The sequence below is a fragment of the Semicossyphus pulcher genome, unplaced genomic scaffold (assembly GCF_022749685.1).
Source record: "Semicossyphus pulcher isolate SPU_LCO1_2020_fin unplaced genomic scaffold, fSemPul1.0.p SCAF_9, whole genome shotgun sequence".
NCBI lineage: Eukaryota > Metazoa > Chordata > Actinopteri > Labriformes > Labridae > Semicossyphus > Semicossyphus pulcher.
In genome coordinates this window covers 1,632,262-1,655,340 of record NW_027211770.1, presented here as the reverse complement: position 1 = coordinate 1,655,340, position 23,079 = coordinate 1,632,262, and positions in this window count along the sequence as shown.

Below are 23,079 nucleotides of genomic sequence, written 5' to 3'. Positions count from 1 at the left end.
ATCCACCAAACAAGCAATCAGTCATGTTAGCTGCTGCGTCCAACGAGAGTGACGACATCATACTCTCCAAGTGTTGAAACAATCAGTCCGTTGATTAAGTCCATTGACATAATTAATTGACAACAATTTGGTCTCATCACACCTAAAAGTTGCACTATGAGAGAAAATATCGTAGGGCTGCAACAAACAATTATTTTCCTTATCAATTAATCTACTGACTATAGTCACTATTAATCTTGAAATAAATTAATATTAAACATATTGTCATCAGGGGCTTCACGGTGGTGCAGTGGTTGCCTCACAGCTGGAAGGTCACTGGTTCAAACCCCGGTTTGGGCAAAGTTGGCCTTTCATGTTCTCCCCGTGCATGCATGGGTTCTCTCCGGGGTCTCCGGCTTCCTCCCACAGTCCAAAGACATGCTTGTAAGGTTAATTGGTGACTCTAAATTGCCATAGGTGTGGCTGTGAGTGCAGAAGGTTGTCTGTCTCTTTGTGTCAGTCCTGTGATTGACTGGCGACGAGTTCAAGGTGTACCCCGCCTTTCGCCCAATGACAGCTGGGATAGGATCCAGCGCCCTCGCAACCCTGAACAGGTTTAGCAGTATAGATAATGGATGGATGGATATTGTCATCACAATTTCCCAGAGTTCAAAGTGACATTTTCAAATCTCTGTCTAACAGACAAAACCAGAGACTGTTCTCTACTCTCATGAAAGACAAAGAAAAGCTGAACATTGTTACATTTAAGAAACTGGAAACAACAAATGTTTTCCAACTTTGCTTAAAAATGGCTTACTAAAATGTACTTATTTAATGGGTTAATTACTGCAGCTCTTGTCAAAGGGCTGAGCCACCAGACTCCATTGAGAAAAACACCTATTTCACTTTGTTAAAGCTCCTGTGTTGATTTTATCACTAGGGAAAAACTCCTCACAGGAGCCTTAAACAACTTCATTCACACTCAACAGAAACAAAATAAACCTCGCCAATTGCGTAAATAATTGAAAATTACTTTTAATTGATCAACTTAACGGAAAATGTCCTGAAAATGGATTTCGGGGCAGCTGAAGTGGAACCTGACAGGAGACATGGTACACTATACATATCACTCCCTGCAACAGAAGGAGTTTACACTTGACACTTAACTACTTATCTCTGCTGAATGTTGGCCTTCATGGTTTGTATGTTGCAGCTTGAAATGTAAATATTACCATTATGAGGCACTTGAGGCAGAGCTCTTTCCTGACAGCATGACGCAGGTTAGCTATTCACCCACCCTTCCTGCGAGCCACCCATTCAGCATGCCTGCCAGTCTCCCCGACAGCCGCCCTCCCCATCAGCCAGCAAGTGTCTCCCAGAGCAGCGATCGCCCACCGGTGCTCGGGTGACAGCACTCAGATTTAAAACCCAGCAGTGGCGTTTTATTTCTGCCCTGCTGACTCCTAACACCTAACCAGGCTTTATCAGCCCTGCACAGGCTGCAGCGAGCTGGAGACGGCACCTGGTGAAGGCAGGAGGGCTGGAGACAAACAGACGAGTAATAAGAGGGAGAAAAGTTGGAGGCGAATAAAACGACTAAATCTGTGCGAGGAAGAAGCGGGAGCGTAGAGAATACATGAGTAGAGAGGAGGAAGAGAGCAGAAGAAGAAAGAAAATAGGAGTGCAGGGGGTGTGATGATGCTTCTGCGGAGCTCTTTCACACTTCACTGTAGTCTTGCCCTGCAAATGACCCTGTCATCAGTGTGTGTACATGTGTGTGTGCGTTCCTGCTTCCGACAGGTGTTGGATATTGAATCCTGCTACCTGACACACTGTCGTCTGCCAGGCACAAAACTGACTCAACCCTCCTTACACACACACACTCTTACACACACACAAAAAGGCATGTCTAAAGATCAGAGATGGTTTCATCCCTGGGTGGGCTCGATGAAAAATGACTTTGCCCCCTGGGGATGAGAGTACATCAGACTGAGTCCAGTTTATTCAGCAGAGTGCTGGTAATGGTGTTTAAGTGAACTGAAAGTCACCTTGACTAGTTTTTTTCTTCTTGTTAATTGCTATTGATCAGCCAGGACAGCAGAAGTCCCTTGATTTTTACAGCAGATCAAAGATCCTTGAGCGAAACCTACAAAACATGAGTGAAGGAGAAATGTGCAGCCTTTCCTGATAAGTCCAATTAGCCTGAGAGTTGAATTAAACATTAATGAACATTTGCCTGAGATCTGGAGTGAAGCAGTTGTTTCATGACTACCTGAGGGGTCCTGATTACTCTGCATCACCTGTCTGCCTCTCTTTACCTCTGGCTGGCCTGCCCTTGCCTGTCTCCTTTTCAACACATTATCAGAGCAGAGAGGCAGTTTGTGGCTAGTGTGAAAAGACAATCTGTTCCACCCTTTCCCACAGTCATGCAACGGTTCCACCACTAGGGTGGAGTCTGAGCCAATACTCTTTAAAGGTACCCGACTTTCCCACAACCATCACACCGAACTAGAAAGCCACAACATTATCTCTGATTATTCTGCACCATTCTTCGGGCACAGCAGGTTTGCACTGGGTGTTATTTTCAATAACCAAAACCACAGTAAAACTAAAATGAAGCTAAAATCACTTTTAGCGACTGAACAGGGGAAAAAATGAATCCTCAACAATTTGCATTGATTTCTCTCAGATAATGACCAATAAAGGTGTTTTCCTTAGATTTTAGACCTGGGCCATATTATTACATATTTCTGCGTCTTAATAATTAATGGGCACAAAAAGTTTTGCAACTGCTTCAAGGGAGCAGTCCTCCTCTGCTCTCCCAGCTCCCCCTGCCTGCTCACTTCTCTGTTTTTTAGCTGCATTACGTCCCCTCTTCCTGCTCCTCCTCCTCTCCCACTCTCGTCCTGTTTTTCTCCCTTGAAGAACTAACACGGCCCGCTCTGATTCAAACGAGCCTCATTGACCTCGTCACACCTTTCACCCCACTCAAACCTTGTTGTCTCTGTTCTGCCTTTCACTTTTTTTTTTATCTCTTCATGTTTCATCTCAGATCTGAAACTTCAAACAAGTCTCTTTAAAGGGGCCTCTGTGTCTCGCTTAGACTTGAGTAGCTCTGTGTGTGTGCGTGTGTGTGAGCCTTTTGAGTGTGTGTTTGTAACCTCTTAAGCGCTAGCAGAGTGTGACAAAGCACCAGGTGAGTCTGACCTTTTCTGTGCTGTGGTGTGTGTGAAGCCATGCAGGGATGGAAGCAGCATGACCTCTGAAACGCATGCATCACACATACTGGCTTCCCTCCCACTATCCCAATTCTCATGCCTGATGGACAACTGAATCACACACTTTGGTCACACTGTCTGTTTTGCTCTGGACTACAGTTTTAAAATGTTTAATATAGCCTTGGGCATGTGGCAACGGCTTTGATCCACAGCAAGGTTTGTTAGGGAGTATTTTCATGCTAGCACAGCCAATCAGTCTTTAAATCAACACACGTATCTTGTCCTCACTGCCTGTGTTTTCTGTCTTGTAGTCCCAAAATATGAAGTACAGCTAGAACTGCAGCACCTTATTCAGACTTTTCTCTCACAGAGCTGTTTTTAACAATCTGCCTATCCACTCTTCCTCCCTCTCTCCGTCCTGCCGCCGCATACCAAGGAGTTCAGGACAGGACGTGCCTCATATCTGCAGCCAAACCCCGGACTCCTGCTCTGCTGCAGCAAAGAGCAGCTCAACTCAGCCCTGCTCTGCCAAAGCAGTGCTATTCTAAATAAATCAACTTTTCAAAAATGATAATGATTAATACGGAGGAATGCTTCAGAGCTGTCTGCCATCCACACAGAGGAGCTGATGTGTTCCTCCCTGAGAAATGCATCATGTTTATGAAAGATAACCATACGAACGAGAGGAGAGAAGGCTCACTATCAGACGTACAGTTTCCTTCTCTAGGAGTCGTACGCATCGACAGCAGGCAGGTTCAAGTGTAGATCTGATAGGGCCAGGCAGGAAGCCAGAGCACAGATCTGCTTTTGCCAATCAATGTCATCATGAAACACACACACATACAGAGACGAGCCGACATACAGTAATCCTGTGCGTGCGGAAGAGTAGTGAAATGATTTGTGCTGCGCTAGGTTTTGCAGCGCGGTGTTATCAGAGTTGTCAGGCAGGCAGATCTGCAGCACAGGAGAACGTGGCTTGGGTAGAAAACAGACACACTGTCAGGATGAGTGTGTGTGTGAGGAAGATTGTGTGTCTCTTAAGATACAATGAAAAAACTCTTTAAAGAGTTTGGAAGGTTTGAAAAGTGAGGGGATGATCTGCTTTAAATTTTGTAACCCGTCAGCCATTTCGTTTGACAACAGATGCTACTTTGTCCTCAGCTTTATCTGATAGGTCCCAAAAACTCTGAATATAGTCAAACGTTCAAAACAACAATATGTGCTGCTGCAGCCTCACTTTGGCGAGTCCAAGAGGTTGTTTAAAAAATGACACTGTGGCAAACAGCAACGCATGTCAATAAACTCCAGACTAACAACCAAAAGTTGAGTGTGTGCACACAAGGATCCAGGTTATGATTGGGTTCTTGATGAATCCTGGTGATGTGTTAAGCAGAATACCGTCACATGTGAACACCTTCTCCAGAACATGACGACTGAGATGGTGAGAAATCAAGAAACAACTGCCCCCTCATGGTCAGAAACCTGAATACTGTCATGATCACATGTACAGGGACACGAGTAACAGGGTTTCTCGTGTTTAATGTAAACATCATATCTTGAATAAGACCAATACCTGGATGAGTCACAAAATCGGGATTACCATGAGCATGTTGAAGGGATAGTTCTGGTTTTGGAAGTGGGGTTGTATGAGGTACTTATCAATAGTAAGTGTATAACGTACAGTTGATAGCAGTCAGCACGGCCCCTGTGAGGAGAAGCCGGAGTTCCGACACAGAAGCTAAGCTAAACGATATTATGGAAACAACAAAATGCTCCTCACGATTGGAGACTAGAGGATACTTTCATGAACCAGAGAACACAAGGAAGCACTATTATGAGACTGGCCGACAGAGAGACAGGGGAAAAATTCTTTGGTTGTTTGGTGAGTGTGTTTACCGCTGGCTTGCCTGGCTGTTGGGTACAGTATTGCTCTTTAGCAAGAGTTTAGCTAGAATATTCAGCATTGGTTTTGCATAATCCTCTTTATAACAATGATCGGTGCAAATGTGGAGTTGTCTCAGTGTTGTGCGTGGAGTGTTGATGTTTATATTTAGCAGAGGTAGTCACCACTAACACCATTATCACTCAACAGAACTTGGTGTAATCTATAAGGTAACCAGGACCTTTGTTTGAACAGTCCAGAACGGCATGCGTAGAAATACAGTGTCCTCTAGTCCACAGTCAACAGCACTTTGTTGTTTCCATAATATTGGATTTTCTTTTATTTATTGTCTCTTCTACAAACCTCTGACCCAAATAGCTGTTGTGATACTGTGCGCTGCATACGCAGGTATACAGGACCGTTGGGCTTAGCACAATAGGAGGGGGAAAAAGGCAAAGGGCTATGTGAAGCGATGACAAAACAACTAAAATACAGTGAACACTTAAACTGACAAGTTCTTTTAATACAACACTTTTTAAAGTACGTGGTACTCCTAACCCTGTCTGCAGCAGTGCTTAGCTTAGTGTCCATGTAGGAGCTCTGGCCAGCTTCTCCTGACAGGGATCATGCTGACTACCTCAGTAGTACATGTACTATTGATAAATACCTCATACAACCCCCTTAAAAATAAAATTAAAATTAAAATAATTCCATGGTGACTATAAGCATTTCCAGCTGACCAATATCCCACTGTCTAAATGCACGTCACTGTCACTTTTTAGATATTGTGTGATGGTTCTGCTTTGGTTTTGGTTTTGTTGTATATTTTGGTGTTCTCTCTCCCCCTCCCTTTTCTGTTCTCCTTCTCCTGCAAGGCATGTGTGTGGCAGGGGGTGTGGTTGACACCACCAGCAGCAGCAGCAGCAGATGAGGCACAGCTGTCTCAACTCAGCTCATCAACCTACCTATATAAGCCTGGTCTTCTCTCCACTACTCTGCCAGATAATTCCGTGTTGTTCGGTAGTGCTTTTGGTATCTTCGGTTGCATATTTCGTAGTAGAGATTTAACTGCCACATGGACCCCGCAGAGACTTAGAGAATCAAGCAGGCTTTATCCTCTCAAGGAGCTCTTGTAGGGCAGCATGAGAAGACCCTACAGGAGATTATGGACACACTTCGACATCTTTCCATCAGTGTGAATCAACTCGGCGGCCACATGGACCAGGTTTCCACTCAACTCGCTACACTGACGGCTCCAGTCCATACTCCTGCTCCTCCAGTACCTTCTATAGCACCGGTTCATCCAGACACCATCCCGTGAACCCTTCATCCCCACACCTGTCAGGTATTCAGGATTGTTAGGGACATGCAGTCAGTTCTTTCACCAATGTTCTCTTGTGTTTGATCAGCAGCCTCTAACTTACTCCAGTGACAAATCTAAAATTGCTTTTATTATGAGCCTGTTGTCTGAGAAAGCAGCAGCTTGGGCTGTGGCTATGGCTAATAGTAACTCACCTATTTGTCTATTTTTCAGTCATTCACAGCCGAGATGCTTAAGGTGTTCGATCATCCACTACAGGGTAAGGAAGCCAGTAACCGGCTTCTTTCCTTGCGTCAGGGCTCAGGTTCTGTTTCTACTTACTCCATTGATTTTCGCATACTCGCAGCTGAGAGTGGTTGGGATGAGAAAGCTTTACAGGGGGTTTTTCATCGTGGGTTAAGTGAGGACTTGAAGGATGAGCTAGCTGCTCGGGATGAAACCTCCTCCTTAGAAGAGTTAATTTCCTTGGCCATTCGTTTAGATAACCGCCTCCGTGAGAGGCGTAGGGAGAGAGCAGGCAGGCATAGTTCCCCTTCTTCCCTGTCTCAAACCAAGTCTCCTCTGCGTCCTGAACTATATGCACCTCCAGTGCCACCTTCCTCCAGTGTCTCTCCAACAACGGTCTCATCAACCCTCAGCAATGAGGAGCCTATGCAACTAGGGAGGATGAGACTCACCCCTGCTGAGCGTCAACGCCGTTTCCGTCAAAGGCTCTGCGTTAGCTGTGGCCAGGCTGGCCACATCCTAGCCACTTTCCTGCTCTGCAAAAAGAGCAGGCTCATCAGCCACAGGAGGGGGCGCTGATGAGCTATACTTCTGTCAGTTCATCCCCTTCCAATCGCATTCAGCTTAAAGGTACTGTGTCCTGGTCACAAGTTTCCCATTCTCTCCAAGTCTTTGTAGATTCTGGTGCAGACGACAATTTTATTGACTCTGATTTTGTTTTACAGTTTAACCTACCCTCCAAGCCTCTTCCTGAACCCAAGAACGTGTTTGTCCTTGACGGAAAACTTCTCAATTGTGTCACTCACCGTACTGCCCCAGTGCCACTGCTAATTTCTGGTAACCACCACGAGACTATTTCACTTTTTATCATCTCCTCTGCCACTTCACCACTAGTGTTAGGTCTCCCCTGGCTTAAACTCCACAATCCACACATAGACTGGTCAAACTCATCCATCACCAATTGGAGCCTGTTTTGCCATTCACACTGTTTAAGCTCCGCTATCCCTACCACTGTCACTACTACACCAGTTCCCCCCAAACCTGTTGATCTCAGCTCTGTTCCCTCAGAGTATCATGACCTCCAGGAGGTTTTTACCAAAGACCGTGCTTTATCCCTACCACCTCACAGACCATACGATTGTGGTATTGATTTGCTCCCTGGCGCCCCCTTACCTTCCAGCACACTCTATAATCTCTCGAGGCCTGAAAGGGTTGCCATGGAGACTTGTATTACTGACTCTCTGGCTGCTGGATTAATTCATCCCTCTTCCTCTCCTGTGGGGGGGGGGGCTTTGTTGAAAAGAAGGACAAGACTCTACGCCCCTGTATTGACCAGGGGCTTGAATGACATTACTGTGAAAAACAAGTACCCTCTTCCACTCATTGACTCTGCCTTCAGCTCCCTCCAACAAGCCGCCATCTTTTCTAAGTTGGACCTCCGCAATGCTTACCACCTGGTGAAAATAAGAGAGGGAGATGAGTGGAAGACTGCATTTAACACTCCTTTGGGTCATTTTGAGTACCGTGACATGATTAACAGGTTTGTGTGTGTTTACCTGGATGATATTTTGATATTTTCTCACACACTCCAAGAACATGTCCAGCATGTTAGATTGGTTTTGCAATGACTGTTAGAGAACAGACTCTTTGTTAAAGCTGAGAAGTGTGAGTTTCATGTTTCATCTGTCAGTTTTCTGGGTTTTGTGGTGGAGAAAGGGCAGATCAAGACCGACCCTGCCAAGGTTCTGGCAGTGGCCGTATGACCCACTATTACAACAAGAAAACAACTTCAAAGGTTTCTGGGGTTTGCCAATTTTTATCGCAGGTTTATCCGTGATTATAGTCGAGTTGCTACACCGCTAACTAAGCTAACATCTGTAAAGGTTTCCTTTGCGTGGTCACCTGCGGCGTGAGTCTGTATTTTTCAAGTTGAAGTGTTTGTTTTCATCTGCCCCTGTGTTGTCTCACCCTGATCCTACAACTCAGTCTGTGGTAGAGGTTGACGCCTCGGACTCTGGTGTTGGGGCGGTCCTCTCCCAGCGCTCCACCTCTGACCAGAAGCTGCATCTTTGTGTTTTCTTCTCCCGCCGACTCACCCTGGTGGAAAGGAATTATGATGTGGAGGACCGAGAACTGCTGGCTGTCGTTTTGTCCCTTCAAGAATGGAGGCATTGGCTGGAGGGTTCTACTCACCCATTTCTGGTATGGACTGATCACCAGAACTTGTCTGACCTCCGTTCCGCCCGCAGGCTCAACTCACGCCAGGCTCGGTGGGCTCTGTTCCTGGGCCGGTTCAACTTTACACTCACCTACCGGCCAAGTTCCAGGAATGTCAAGCCTGATGCCCTGTCACGTCAGTTCGCCCCCCCCAGTGGAGGAAACCATCCTGTCATCTTCCTGTGTGGTGGGAGCAGCCAGATGGGAGATTGAAAGGGTGGTCCAGGAGGCCCAAGAGGATCACCCGCCTCCCGAGGGTTGCCCACCTGACCGGATGTTCGTATCTCTGTCCGCCAAATCTTCAGTGCTCCAGTGGGGACATGCTTCCAAGGTTGCATGCCATCCAGGTTTTCATAGGACCCTGGCTCTTCTTCAGCAGTGCTTCTGGTGGCCCTCCATGTCCGCTGACACCAAGGAGTACGTCTCTGCCTGCCCCGTCTGCGCCGTGGCAGTAAGGCATCTCACCGTGCTCCCGCTGGTCTTCTTCACGCCCTTTCCATTCCTCACCGACCCCGGTCTCATATTGCTGTTGATTTCGGCACAGGCATGCCCCCCTCAGAAGGTAATACTACTATTTTGACTATAGTTGACCCTTTTTCCAAGGCTGTGCACTTCATTCCCCTTCCTAAACTACCTTCTGCTCTCGAGACTGCTACTCTTGAGAAAGCAGTCGCTAATCAATTATGTGACTTTCTTCATAACAACAGTTTATTTGAGGACTTTCAGTCAGGATTTAGAGTCCACCATAGCACTGAGACAGCCCTTGTGCGAGTTTCAAATGATCTACTTACTGCTTCAGACAGAGGACTTCTCTCTGTACTCGTCCTGTTAGATCTTAGTGCCGCTTTCGACACGATAGACCATCACATCCTGTTACAGAGATTAGAACATTTAATTGGCATTACAGGATCTGCACTAAGTTGGTTTAAATCTTATCTATCAGATCGATCTCAGTTTGTTAATGTTCATGATGTGTCCTCTATGCAAACCAAAGTTAGTCATGGAGTTCCACAAGGTTCTGTGCTCGGACCAATTCTTTTTACCTTATATATGCTTCCTCTGGGTAATATCATGAGGAAACACTCCATTAATTTTCATTGTTATGCAGATGATACTCAATTATACTTATCTATGAAGCCAGATGAAACCAATCAGCTATCTAAACTAGAAGCATGCCTTAAGGACATAAAGATCTGGATGACTAGAAACTTTCTGCTACTTAATTCAGACAAAACTGAAGTTATTGTGCTCGGCCCAAAACACCTTAGAGACTCTTTCTCTAATGATATAGCTGCCCTAGATGGCATCAGCCTGGCATCCAGCACTACTGTTAGGAATCTGGGAGTTCTATTTGATCAGGATATGTCCTTCATCTCCCACATAAAACAAATATCAAGGACAGCCTTCTTTCATCTTCGCAACATAGCAAAAATCAGACACATCTTGTCTCAAAACGATGCAGAAAAACTAGTCCATGCATTCGTTACTTCCAGGTTGGATTATTGTAACTCGTTACTATCAGGCTGCCCTAATAAGTCACTAAAAACTCTGCAGCTGGTACAAAATGCTGCAGCACGTGTGCTGACAAGAACTAGGAAGAGAGATCACATCTCTCCTGTATTAGCCTCTCTGCACTGGCTTCCTGTAAAATCTAGAATAGAATTTAAAATCCTTCTTCTTACTTACAAAGCTCTTAATGGTCAGGCACCATCATATCTTAAAGAGCTCATAGTGCCATATTACCCCTCTAGAACATTGCGCTCCCAGGATGCAGGCCTGCTTGTGGTACCTAAAGTCTCTAAGAGTAGTGTTGGAGGTAGAGCCTTCAATTACCAGGCCCCCCTCCTCTGGAACAATCTACCAGTCAAGGTCCGGGAGGCAGACACCCTCTCTTCTTTTAAGAGTAGACTTAAAACTTTCCTCTTTGATAAAGCTTATAGTTAGGGCTGGCTCAGGCTTGGACTAGCCCATAGTTATGCTGCTATAGGTTTAGACTGCCGGGGGGATCTGACACACCAAGCTTCTCTCTCTCTCTCTCTCTCTGACTCTCTGACTCTCTCTCTCTCTCTCTCTCTCTTCCTCTCTCTCTGACTCTCTCTCTCTCTCTGTCATATTAATGCAGCTCATTAACTCTGTATTTTCTGGTCCCATTAACATTACTAACCATATATCTTCCCGGGAGTTCTTGTGCTCCCTTGTCTTGAAGGTTCCTGAGGATCGTTGCTGCAGACCACCTGCTGCTGTGGACCTGCTCGACTGCAACAACTACTAACATCAGCCTTCCCCATAGTATCATTATTGTTGCTGCTAATGCTAATAGTAGACCTGTTGACTTCAACTGTTACAATTACGATTACCTCAGCCTTTATCATTACTCTGCTTCTCTCGCTAATTTATTTATTTATTTAGCCAATCTTCACCCTAGTCTACCACTATTATTGGCATTGTAACCATAAGTATGTGTCTGTTGTTGTTCATGTAACAAGGACATATGTTGTTGTGGTAACAAGAACATATGTTGTTGTTGCTCTCTTTGCCTGTCTCTATCCTGCATCTCCTTCTATCCCATTTTCGGCCCATCCAGTCGAGGCAGATGGCTGTTCAACATGAGTCTGGTTCTGCTCGAGGTTTCTGCCTGTTAAAAGGAAGTTTTTCTGCCAATGTGCCGAATTGCTAAGTGCTACTCATGGTGGATTCATGTTGGGCCTCTCTTTAAATAACTTAACAAAGAGTCGGTATAGACCTGCTCTTTCTGTAAAGTGTCTCGAGATAACCCTGGTTATGATTTGGCGCTATACAAATAAAATTTGATTGATTGATTGATTGATACTCTGCTTATCCAGCATGTTTTCTGGCTGCATGGCATTCCGCAGGACATTGTGTCTGACAGAGGTCCACAGTTCTCCTCCCAGGTATGGAAAGCCTTTTGCCAGGCATTGGGGGCATCGGCCAGCCTGTCATCGGGTTACCATCCACAAACTAATGGCCAGCTCTTCGTTGTGTCACCTCTCATCAACCATATTCCTGGTCCACCCACCTTCCCTGGATTGAATATGCCCACAATTCCTTGGTTTGCTCAGCCACAGGTATGTCTCCATTTATGGCATCTAATGGTTTCCAACCTCCACTATTCCCAGCCCAGGAGACGGACGTGGCGGTTCCCTCTGTGCAGGGGTATCTCCGGCGTGCCCGCAGAGTCTTGCGTGAAGCGCGAGCAGCTCTTACCCGCACCGCTGCTCGGAACCAGAGACTGGCGGACCGCCATCGCACTCCAGCCCCGGATCACCAGCCTGGCCAGAAGGTCTGGCTATCCTCCCGTGATCTCCCAGGTACATTGGCCCATATGAGATTGAACGCATCATTAATCCCAGTGTGGTTAAACTGAAGCTGCCGCCCTCTTTGAATGTGCACCCATCTTTTCATGTATCACTTCTTAAGTCAGTTTCCACCAGCCCTCTGAGTCCTCCGACCGAACCCCCTCCACCCCCCCGGATCACCCTGCTTTCACCGTCCGGCGGTTGTTGGATGTACTGAGGCGAGGTCAGGGCTTCCAGTTCTTGGTGGATTGGGAGGGGTATGGGCAGGAGGAGCGTTCATGGATCTCTCGCTCCCTCATTTTGGACCCTGCTCTACTCAAAGACTTTTACGTCCGGTACCCGGACAAACCTGGTAGGCCGCATGGAGGCGTCCCTTGAGGGGGGGGGGGTACTGTGATGGTTCTGCTTTGGTTTTGTTGTATGTTTTGGTGTTCTCTCTCCCCCTCCCTTTTCTGTTCTCCTTCTCCTGCAAGGCATGTATGTGGCATGGGGTGTGACTGACACCACCAGCAGCAGCAGCAGCAGATGAGGCACAGCTGTCTCCACTCAGCTCATCAACCTACCTTTATAAGCCTGGTCTTCTCTCCACTACTCTGCCAGATAATTCCGTGTTGTTCGGTAGTGCTTTTGGTATGCTATGCTAGCAATAATTTCTCCAACCTCCTTAAAGCCTCAAATCTTCAAATCTTATAAATATCCTGCTCGCAATTTTAAACTGTGGGCACTGCAACCGAATCATCGAGCAACTCTGCCATGACTGACGACAGAAAAATTTAGAAAGACATTTTAAAGTGGCTGTGAGATCCAAAGCTGCTACTTGATTAACAAATATGTATAACTCAAGTGCTATGAGATGCACAAGTTGCTAACTGCTGTGACAACCAGTTGCTCAAAGATTTCTTCTGTTTATAAAACTGCAGAGTATTTTCATGATTGATTGAGCCAATTCATTGTCTATTAAATATCAAAATATTGTAAAATATGTCCCACAAGACCAAAGTGACGTCTTCAAGTTGCTTCTTTTATCCCAAAACTAAATGACAAAGAAAAGATGCGAACCAGAACATTTATTCAACTATTAAAATAATTGGCAATTCATTTTATTTCTATTGATTTATGGAGTAACGACTCATAGTTGCAGATCTTAATCCAGGTAACTGCAAAGTTATAAAGGTTTGGTTTCATAATGAGGGCACAACTGATCCCTCAAAGTTCTGTTTTAATATATCTTTATGAACTCTTCCTTTCACGGTGTCTGTTTCAGTCTAGCCTACCTCTGTTGATTCTTGTCTGTGATTCATCTGCTTTTTGCAACACTGCAATTTCCCAGTGGATATCATTCAAAATTCATTTCATCTCTCATCTATATGCTAAAGTATGTGTCTCCGGAGTATTTTTATGCCTCTCAAACTCAGTCTAGAAATTTGTTTTCAGTGGTGCCATACAATTCATTGAAAAAAAAAAAAGAAGCTCAGCACCGAGAGTCATGCTTGATGCCCTGAGGTGTTACTGTCGTTGAGAGGATCCTATACAGTTTAAGTTTGAAGAGCTATGACGTATCATATAGGTTCAACCCCCCCCCCCCCATGGAGCATGCTGGCCTGGTAAACAGCACACATGCATACAGTCCCAGGTGAGCTCTGACAATAAGGTTCACTGGTGCAAAGGGAAGACGTGGGACGCAGCCTGGAGGAGCGATCCTGTCTGGAAGAATGAAACTGATTAGCTTTGTTGGGTGGGGAACGAGGAGCTATTTTACTCCTGCGGTTCTCATGGGCTGAACGCACAGTTTCAAGCCTTTGTGTGTTTAACAGCATCAGAAGAGCTGATGAATGGCCTATTTAACAAAACGTCCCCGAAGAGCAAAAGTCAAACCACAGAAATGTGAAAGTACAAAAAGAAATCCCACCCAAACTACAATTCAGAGATATGTTATTCAAACGATCCCGGCTACTTCACACCAAACATATGACCGTGAACAACTGGGAAAGAAGAAATCTGTAGAGCTGAAACCAGCTCAGCTGAGACATTGAACAGCGGTATAATACAAATTGAGTATTAAGTGGTCATGTGCACATTGGTGATATAACAATTCCACAGGGAAGAAGTAATTCTACCATAATCACACACAATTGATTCACTAAAGGTGAAGGCTAAAGAAGAAAATATGACCGACACTTTAAGAGTTGGAGTGTTCAGGATGACATAAAGAGTAGACGTGAATTATGTTCCCCCTGAGCTCTCATGAAATGAGAAAAAAAAATCACGACATACTTGTGACAAAGAACTGGAAGAGGACATCTACAGACAGCGTCAGTCATCCAGGTCAAGAGTGGGATACAGCATTTGTTTTAGTGTTTGCTCAGTTGTAGAACTATATCCTAACCTGCTCTTGATAAAGAGCCCAGAAGCAGACTTTGACCTTTGACCTCAAGAGGAAAATAATGTGGTAATTAATTCACAGGAATCAATGAGGTGTTGCTGTTAATTTTTTTTAAATTGAATTCCAAACTTCTTTTAAGACTGCCACCCATGGCGGATTATATTGATATTTCTACCACATCACCTGACTTCCCACACATTGGAAGGCCTGAGCAGTGAGTCATTTTGGTGCAGGTTAAAATTGAGTAAGTGTAAGGCCGGAGATATACTTGCAGCTTAACCTTCTGTTAGCGGACACAACCGGCTGCGTCATGAACGTTATTGTTTACATACTTGTCTACGCACAACACAGGTTACTGGAGGATACCGCTAGAGCATACCAGAGAGCTCAGGCCGCATGCAACTACCAGATGTAAACAACAGACATGGCGATAGTTGAGGAAGTTAATATCATGTTAGTTCTGAGATCACGGCAGTTAAAGTGACAGCTTCTGTGTGTTTGGTGGACAGAACACACCGTCTGCACCGTCCCCACTCCGTTTCTCCAACATGTTCCACCGTGCACGGACGTAACGGTCCCGGGCTTGTTTCCATTTAGTTTTGCAGGTTTCCACGTCGACTTCTAAAATGGAATTTATCAGTCTCCTGCTGTTTTGACAGGCATGATTGTTGCTGTGCAGTGGCAATGACACACCGTACAGATGTGGAGAATTGTGAACTTAGTCTATCAGCTTGTCTTCCAAACGTTCTGCCATTGTTGTCCCTGCTGCTGTGTTGACCCTGTCACACCCCCTCTGCCTCTACCCTGCCCCTACTGTTCATGTGCATACTGCATCTAGCGTACACATAGTTTTTGAGGATGTGCACAACCGATGCACCAAACAGAAGCAGGGAATACAGCCATCATGCGCACATGAACACGTAGTTAACAGCAAGTATACCTCCAGCCTAAGGGCTCCTTCAATGTGTGTGTGAATGGGTGAATGTGACATGTAGTGTAAGAGCAGCTTTGAGTGGTCGCAAAGACTAGATAAGTGCTATATAAGTACAGTCCATTTACCATTTACCATTTGTGCATCTGTTTGAGTTGCTGGGGTCATAGGAATTATAGAATTCTTAGTGCATTGAATATAATCAAATATGACAGCATTATTAAGACAAGACATTTCAGCTTAACAATTGTTGGACCTGTTGTGAATCACTGGGGTGTTATCAATTAATTATTAACAAGTCTCCATTGATTGCTTTGAAAAGATAATGTTTGTATACAGTTTGTGCAAAAATATTTTCAGCTCCATATCTGTAACTAACTAAATATTTTCAGTAGGTTTTTCAAACTAAATACTGATTATGTACTAATGATTTATCGGAGATTGTTGGATGGAGACCCAGTTACAGGCCATGTGTCGTGTTTGCTAAGTGCAGTGTGTGTGAAAGGAGACAGCAGAGAGAGGAGCTGCTTGCACCAATAACACCAACCATCTGTTGGACGCCAAACAGGACTCTGTCTCCACACCTCCCTCCACCTCTCTGAGTGTCTCTCTTTCTGACTCTGTTTATCATTCACTCTATAAGGCTCCCTCTATATGTAATATCTCTCTCTGAAATGTTTTCTCTCTGTGTGTGGCTGCTTTCTCCTTCCATCTCCCCCTCCTCTGCTAATCTTCTTTCTTTAGCCCCCACCCCCCCACCCCCCACCGTACGAGGCCAGCCAGAGAACAGGGTGGGGCTGGCTTTGGGAACGAAGAGAGAATAGAAAGAGTAAAACAGAGGAATGTGGTGGTGTTACGTTTACATGAGGTGTGTGTGTGAGGTCTTTTAGCACTGAAAAAACAGAGTCAAAAACAAGGAATACTCTCCTATATGCAAAAGAACCCTCTGTGCTGTTGGCCGTTAGCTATCTTATGTGTGTGTGTGTTTTCCAAAGTGTGTAATCCTGTTGTTTTGCTTACAGGGCACACCTGGCTGCACCCCACCCACTACACCCACTACCACAATAAACCCATTGTGAAATATATTGTGGTTAGTAGGCAGTTATGATTTAGTATGTGCATGTATGTGTTTTGTGCCTGTGTGTGTGGGAAAATAAACCCCTCTGAGGGTTTGATTACGGGCTGATAGTGACTCCTGTCAACTCATCAGCAAATAACAAGACAAAGATAAGAGTTTTTATCTGTGTGTGTGTGTGTGTGTGTGTGTGTGTGTGTGTGTGTGTGTGTGTGTGTGTGTGTGCATGTGCGTGTGTGTGTGTGTGAGAGTTTGTGTGAGAGAGTTTCAGGCGGGGTAGTATGTTCTTGGGTGAAATAAGAGATCAAAACAACAACAGAGACTTACACAGTTCTCAAATTTAATCCAAGTCTCCATCCTTTCTCCAGTATTTCAGGTCTTCCTGTTTACAGCTTGTGAGGGTCTTATTTCTGACGTCATGTCATTTCTGTAGGTTTAACAAACTAAATACATTTTCTACTGTTTCTTGCTGCTACACTGTGGCTCAGTCTCCCCAAAAGTTTTTGCAGATGTAAGGAAACCATATCATTTTGCACATACTCTACTTGCATATATTAGTCTACCACACTGCGTAAAACAAAAGCAGATGCTAAGTGATGCATTAAGTTAAGGGTAAGAAACCAAGGGCCAAATGAAGAAATGACACATCTCTGGAAGTCATTTCTTGTATTTGAAGACAGACACTGACCAGGGTTTCTGGAAATAAGTCATTAGAAAATTGGGCGAGAAAAATCCAAACCACAATTTCCCCAACACAGTCTACTGGGAAATAGATCTGAGAAACCACCAGGGATATCAAAAGCAGAATGTGGTTTAGCACTGACAGGCCTCATTACTGCAGCTGGAATTATTATACAGAGTTAGACTCAGAATTTTCTGACTGGGCTGATCACGGATGATACTCCCTTTGAATGCGGGCGGCTGTGGCTCAGTGGAAAAGACGGTCATCTCTCAGTTGGAAGGTTGGGGGTTCGATCCCTGACTCCTATAGTCACATGTCGAAGTGTCCTTGGGCAAGACACTGAACCCCATATTGCTCCCGAAGGCAGAGCCATTTGATCTGATTGGAGATCGGCACTTAGGCCTTTGCCATTGTGTGTATGTGAGTGTGAACTGGTGAATGTGACGTGTAGTGTAAAAGCAGCTTTGAGTGGTTGCAAGACTAGAAAAGTGCTATATAAGTGCAGTTCATTGGCCACTTACTTTAAATGGATGATAGCTTCGATAAACTCAAGTTTGGGCCCACCGTTTGGAGGAAAGCTGTCCACATCAAATCATTCAACCTTAACATCAAATGATCATATGTCTCTGATTCACACTAGACAATGCCTAAGAAGGTTAGATGCTGCATCATCAGTTTGTTTTCCTTTTTTTAAATGGTGTTCGAAAGACCCAACATTGAAATAAAAACATAAATGATATGAATGTCAAAAGAACTTAAAATACCTCATTATTTACTACATATCTGCTGAAAATACAGGTAATATTAAGCAGCAACCTCCAGTGTTGAAAAATGAAGTCAATGCGGAAGTGCAAAAAAACTGCAGCTCCTCGAGTGGCCACTTGAGGCTCCAGAAACCAAGAAATAACATTAGACCAGACCAGATTAGACCAGACATTAGGCCATTTTTACAGAAAAAGAAAAGGTTTTGTTATAAATAGCTTATTTTATTGTTCAAGATAACTGTACAGGGAGTAAATATTTTTTTTATATTTATAGCACTTTTCCTACATAAAAAAAACGCAACACAAAGTGCTTCACAAAAAATAAAAACATGCAACAGAAATGCAACACGTAATAAAAACCCGTCCCCTCCCCCCAAACACACGCGCAGACCCACGCATGCATCGCATGCAAGCACACGCACGCACACGCACGCACACACACGCACACACACACACACACACACACACACACATACACACGCACCCACCCACACCACAGTAAATGTCCGCGTTATAACATGGCAGGGCACCGAGGAACCATGAGAGGAAAAAGAACCGCCTATGGGGAGCTCATCCACACTGAGAGGGATCACAGCCCACGGCCACAGGGAGCGACGCCACCACAGAGACCCCTGACCCGGACAGACCGGGGTGGACTCCACACAAGGTGCAGAGCCCCCCAGTCCTCCAGGCCCGAGGGGTCTCCAGGACGACAACCCGGCGGGCAGACCAGACACACCTCCCAGTGTGGAGGCCCCCCACGAGGAAGCACTGGAGCTAAAAACTAAAAAACTCAGCTAAAAGACAATAGAGTAAAAGGACCTAAAAGCTAAACGACAATAGGATAGGATAAAAACAGGCCTGACTTAAAAGGTGAAAGAAGTCAGTTAAAGGCTGAACTAAAAAGTTGGGTCTTGAGCCTCCGTTTAAAAACATCAACAGTCTCTGCAGTCCTGATGCCCTCTGGCAGGCTATTCCAAAGCTGCGGCCCATAATGGCTGAATGCAGCCTCCCCGTGGGTTTTAGTTCTAACTTTTGGAATGATTAAAAGGCCGGTGCCAGAGGACCTCAGGATCCGCGAGGGTTGATATGATAAAAGCATGTCAGATAAATAAGATGGTCCAATTATATTAAGTCTTAAATCGTAGGGGCCGGCTCAATTGACTGACGGGTGGATCCTGCTGGCTGTCTGCTAGACGTCAACACAGACACACAGTCACTGAACTTAACTTCACCTGTTTGTGTTGTTGGAGACTTTTGGGGATTTTTTCATTCAAAGTTTGGACAAATAATCTCTCTGTGGGATTTATGGAACTTTCTGGCCGTGCAAAAAGTATCCAGCTTTTCGGTGAGTTAAATGCAAGTATAACTGTATTGATATTTTTTAACACTAAGTACAGTAGCTGATATACTGTCCTCGCCATACCTGGCTCATTAGCCTGTTCAGTGTTTATCAAACATTTATTTAATCGAGATTACAGTGGGCTGTAGTGATGAGAAGATCGGTTATTTTAAGTGTCCCGTTAAGTGTCGGCTCGCCGCTCTCTCAATGGGTGAGCGAGCAGCGAGTCTGCTACTTGTTTAATAAACACCTGCAGTCAGTCAAACCACAAACCACAAACAGAATCTCCTCTGTGGGAAACACAAAGTAAAACTAGCTCATTCATTATTTATACAGTCTATGGCTACTAACCACTAGCTACGCTGAGAAGAATATAGCCTAGCTTCTTAGCCATAGCTGACTGATTCCGCCCATGGTCCTCAGCTATAGGCCTAAGCTAGTTCGTGCTCCGCCTCTTTGTCTGCCTCTGGATTAGTCGGCTCTGGCATTTCCAATATGGCGTTTGCCAATTCAGGCTTCAAAATGCTTCTTCAGAAACCAATGAGTGACGTCACTGAGACTACGTCCATTATTTATACAGTCTATGCTAAGATTAACTGTATTTTATTTTTTTCTGTAAGAACGTAAAGAATCCAAACCTGGTAAACCGATATTTAGAAGTCCCTGAATATATATTTTTTCTGATCCTTTCCACAACAAAGAGACTGTAGAAACTCACCCAGTAATGCTCACAGGCTGCTGTTCAATCTTTCTCTTGCTTAACAAGCAGCATTACAAAGCTGGGAGATGTGGCCACGAGGCAAAGCTATAAATCAAAGTGACTTACAGTAAATTATAACATCCATTACATGATGAAGTGTGTGTTTATTCTAACACTCACGGATTGACAGTATCTATCATAATTCTTCCTATAATAGTTTAGGGCCATAACTGTGCAGCTTTGACAACTGCTAATTAAAGAAAGCTCTGTAAAGGGTGGAAGTGGGAGGAGAGCAGAGCAAAGGAGAGGTTAGGTCTACTTCCGCCTCTGTTACCAGTGGGGGCCACCGGGGCGGCTGTGGCTCAGTGGGGGTGGCTGTGGCTCAGTGGCAGAGTCTTTCAATTGGAAGGTTGGAGGTTCGATCCCCAGCTCCCTCAGGCTACATGTTGAAGTGTCCTGGGCAAGACACTGAACTCCAAATTTCTCCCGTCGGCATAGCCAACGGGTATGAATGTGATATCTGATTGACAGTTGGGCACTTCACCTAGCAGCCTCAGCCATCAGTGTATGAATGTGTGTGTGAATGGGTGAATCGAATGATATGTAGTGTAAAAGCAGCTTTGAGTGGTCGCAAAGACTAGAAAAGCGCTATATAAGTACAGTCCATTTACCATTTCAGCTGTTTGCTGTTTCAAAATGGTTTCAGATGTTTATTATAACAAATAATTCCTAGTATTAAAGGGGCTATATGTAAGATTTTACATGTATTCATCAATCAAATATCATTTTTTATTGGCAATGTGGGAAGGGATACTAGAGGAACTGATAAATTGAGACCTTCCCCAACTTCCTCCATTGGCATTAACAACCTGTGGGCTTATTTTTATGTAAAGCACTCGGGACTTCCGCGAAACAAGAGAATGTGACGTATCTGCGCATTCGCGAGTACCTCTGCCGAGAGCTCATTCTACACCACTACAGTCAACAGTGTGCAACACAAGAAAACGCAAGCTGTGAAATGGAGATGGATGCCAACAAACGACAGCACCTACAACCACACACCGACACAAACTACACACAAGACTAAAAAACAAAAATTAGTTTTATCTAGTGAAGCCCGTCTGACCAAACAGGAAGTGATCAACGTCAGGGGGAAAACTAGAGTCAACATCGGCAGGGCAGGAAACAAAACCAGCGTGCAGCGTTCTCTCACCGGGTGCAGCATTTTTTCTCTCACAGCACAAGAGCTTCATCCCAGCTCTCTCCAGCCGCCCTGCCCTGCCTGGCTAATGTTAGCTAATGCCTGTGATGATTTGCTGGCTCACCGGCATAATTTGCTGTTTGGTTACGAAGCACAATGCCGGAGTCATGCAGTGTATTTATGTTAGAGCTAGTTGGCTAACCTTAGCATCCTCGCTAACATTATGACAACCAAAATACTATCTGAGTGTGTATGTCAGTTATCTAGCTTGACAAATAACTTGGCCAGCTAACATTAACAGTGTTAATTTTGTAAATTATGAAGCAGAACAAAGCAAATGTGAATAACTACCAATTGTTTTCTATTAGCCAATATCATTACCTGCCTAGGCTAAGGTTAGCCAGCCAGCTGCTGGCAACAAGCTCCTGTTAGCTTGTATGCTATCGCAGACGATTTGCCAGTTAGGCAACGTAGCAAAACACCATCGAATAGACCTAACATCTTCCTCCTCGGCTGATCTGGCTGGTAAGTGAATAATTTGCCAGTTAGTTACGTAGCACAATGCCAGATCCATGCAGTGTAGTTATGTTAGAGCTAGTTGGCTAACCTTAGCTTAATCGCTAACATTATGACAACCAAAATACCATCCGAGTGTGTTGTCAGTCTAGCTTGACAAATAACTTCGCCACCTAACATGATATTACCAGGGTATTATAACTAAAAGTGTTGATTTTGGACAACATGATGCCGGTCAATGAACACGTCTTGTCAGTGAAAAGTAAACAGAGCCGATGAGTTCTGAGACTGAGCATGCTCAGTTTCGTGTGTCTTCGGCAAAAACCCTGGATTATTTATTTAGCATATCAAAGAATCTCATGCTTCCTAGCCAGCATGCTAAGAAGCTAACTTTGATTGTGGTTTATTTGTTTGGACAATGAGGACGCAGTGTTAATCCAAGCAGACAGGCCTAGCTAGTTATCCACCAGGTAGCATGAGCTGCCTTGTTTAGCTATGACCTCCGACCTCTAGTTGGTTGATATTAAACCACTTTGACATTGTTGTTGCTAACTGGCTAAATTGCTGAGCTGGCTAGTTTTAGGCATGTGATTGGCTAAGAGGTGATAGGGGAGGGACAAAACATTGTCACAGAACGTTATAATCTAAAATAGAACTTGTCATTCGGCGGCTGTGGCTCATTGGTAGAGTCGGTCGTCTTTCAATCGGAAGGTCGGAGGTTCGATCCCCAGCTCCCTCAGGCTACATGTCGAAGTGTCCTTGGGCAAGACACTGAACACCAAATTGAATGTGATATCTGATTGACAGCGTCTTTATGCAGCAGCCTCCGCCATCAGTGTATGAATGTGTGTGTGAATTGGTGAATGTGATATGTAGTGTAAAAGCAGCTTTGAGGGGTTGCAAAGACTAGAAAAGCGCTATATAAGTACAGTCCATTTACCATTTACCATTAAGATACAACATATAATTAACATTTTAGAATGTATCTTAATTTAATTAGATACCAAATTGGGTTTCCCTACATGTAGTTGCTCTTGCTCCTCATTGCCTCCTTTATCCACAGTATGCTAGGCTGCTTTTGCAATGGTTGCATTTATTACGCTCCTCCTGCCTTGTCATTGTGTGATGTAACAGATCCTGTCTGTTGACTTCAACTTAAAGTTATTTTTGCCACATAATACTTTTCAGTCATTCTGTTTTGACTGAGCAAATATACATCCAACAAACACACACATGTTAATCAACAGACCTAAACCACTGACCTGAGAACGGATGTGCAGGCAAGCAGGGAGGCACGCACACACACGCACGCACACACACACACAC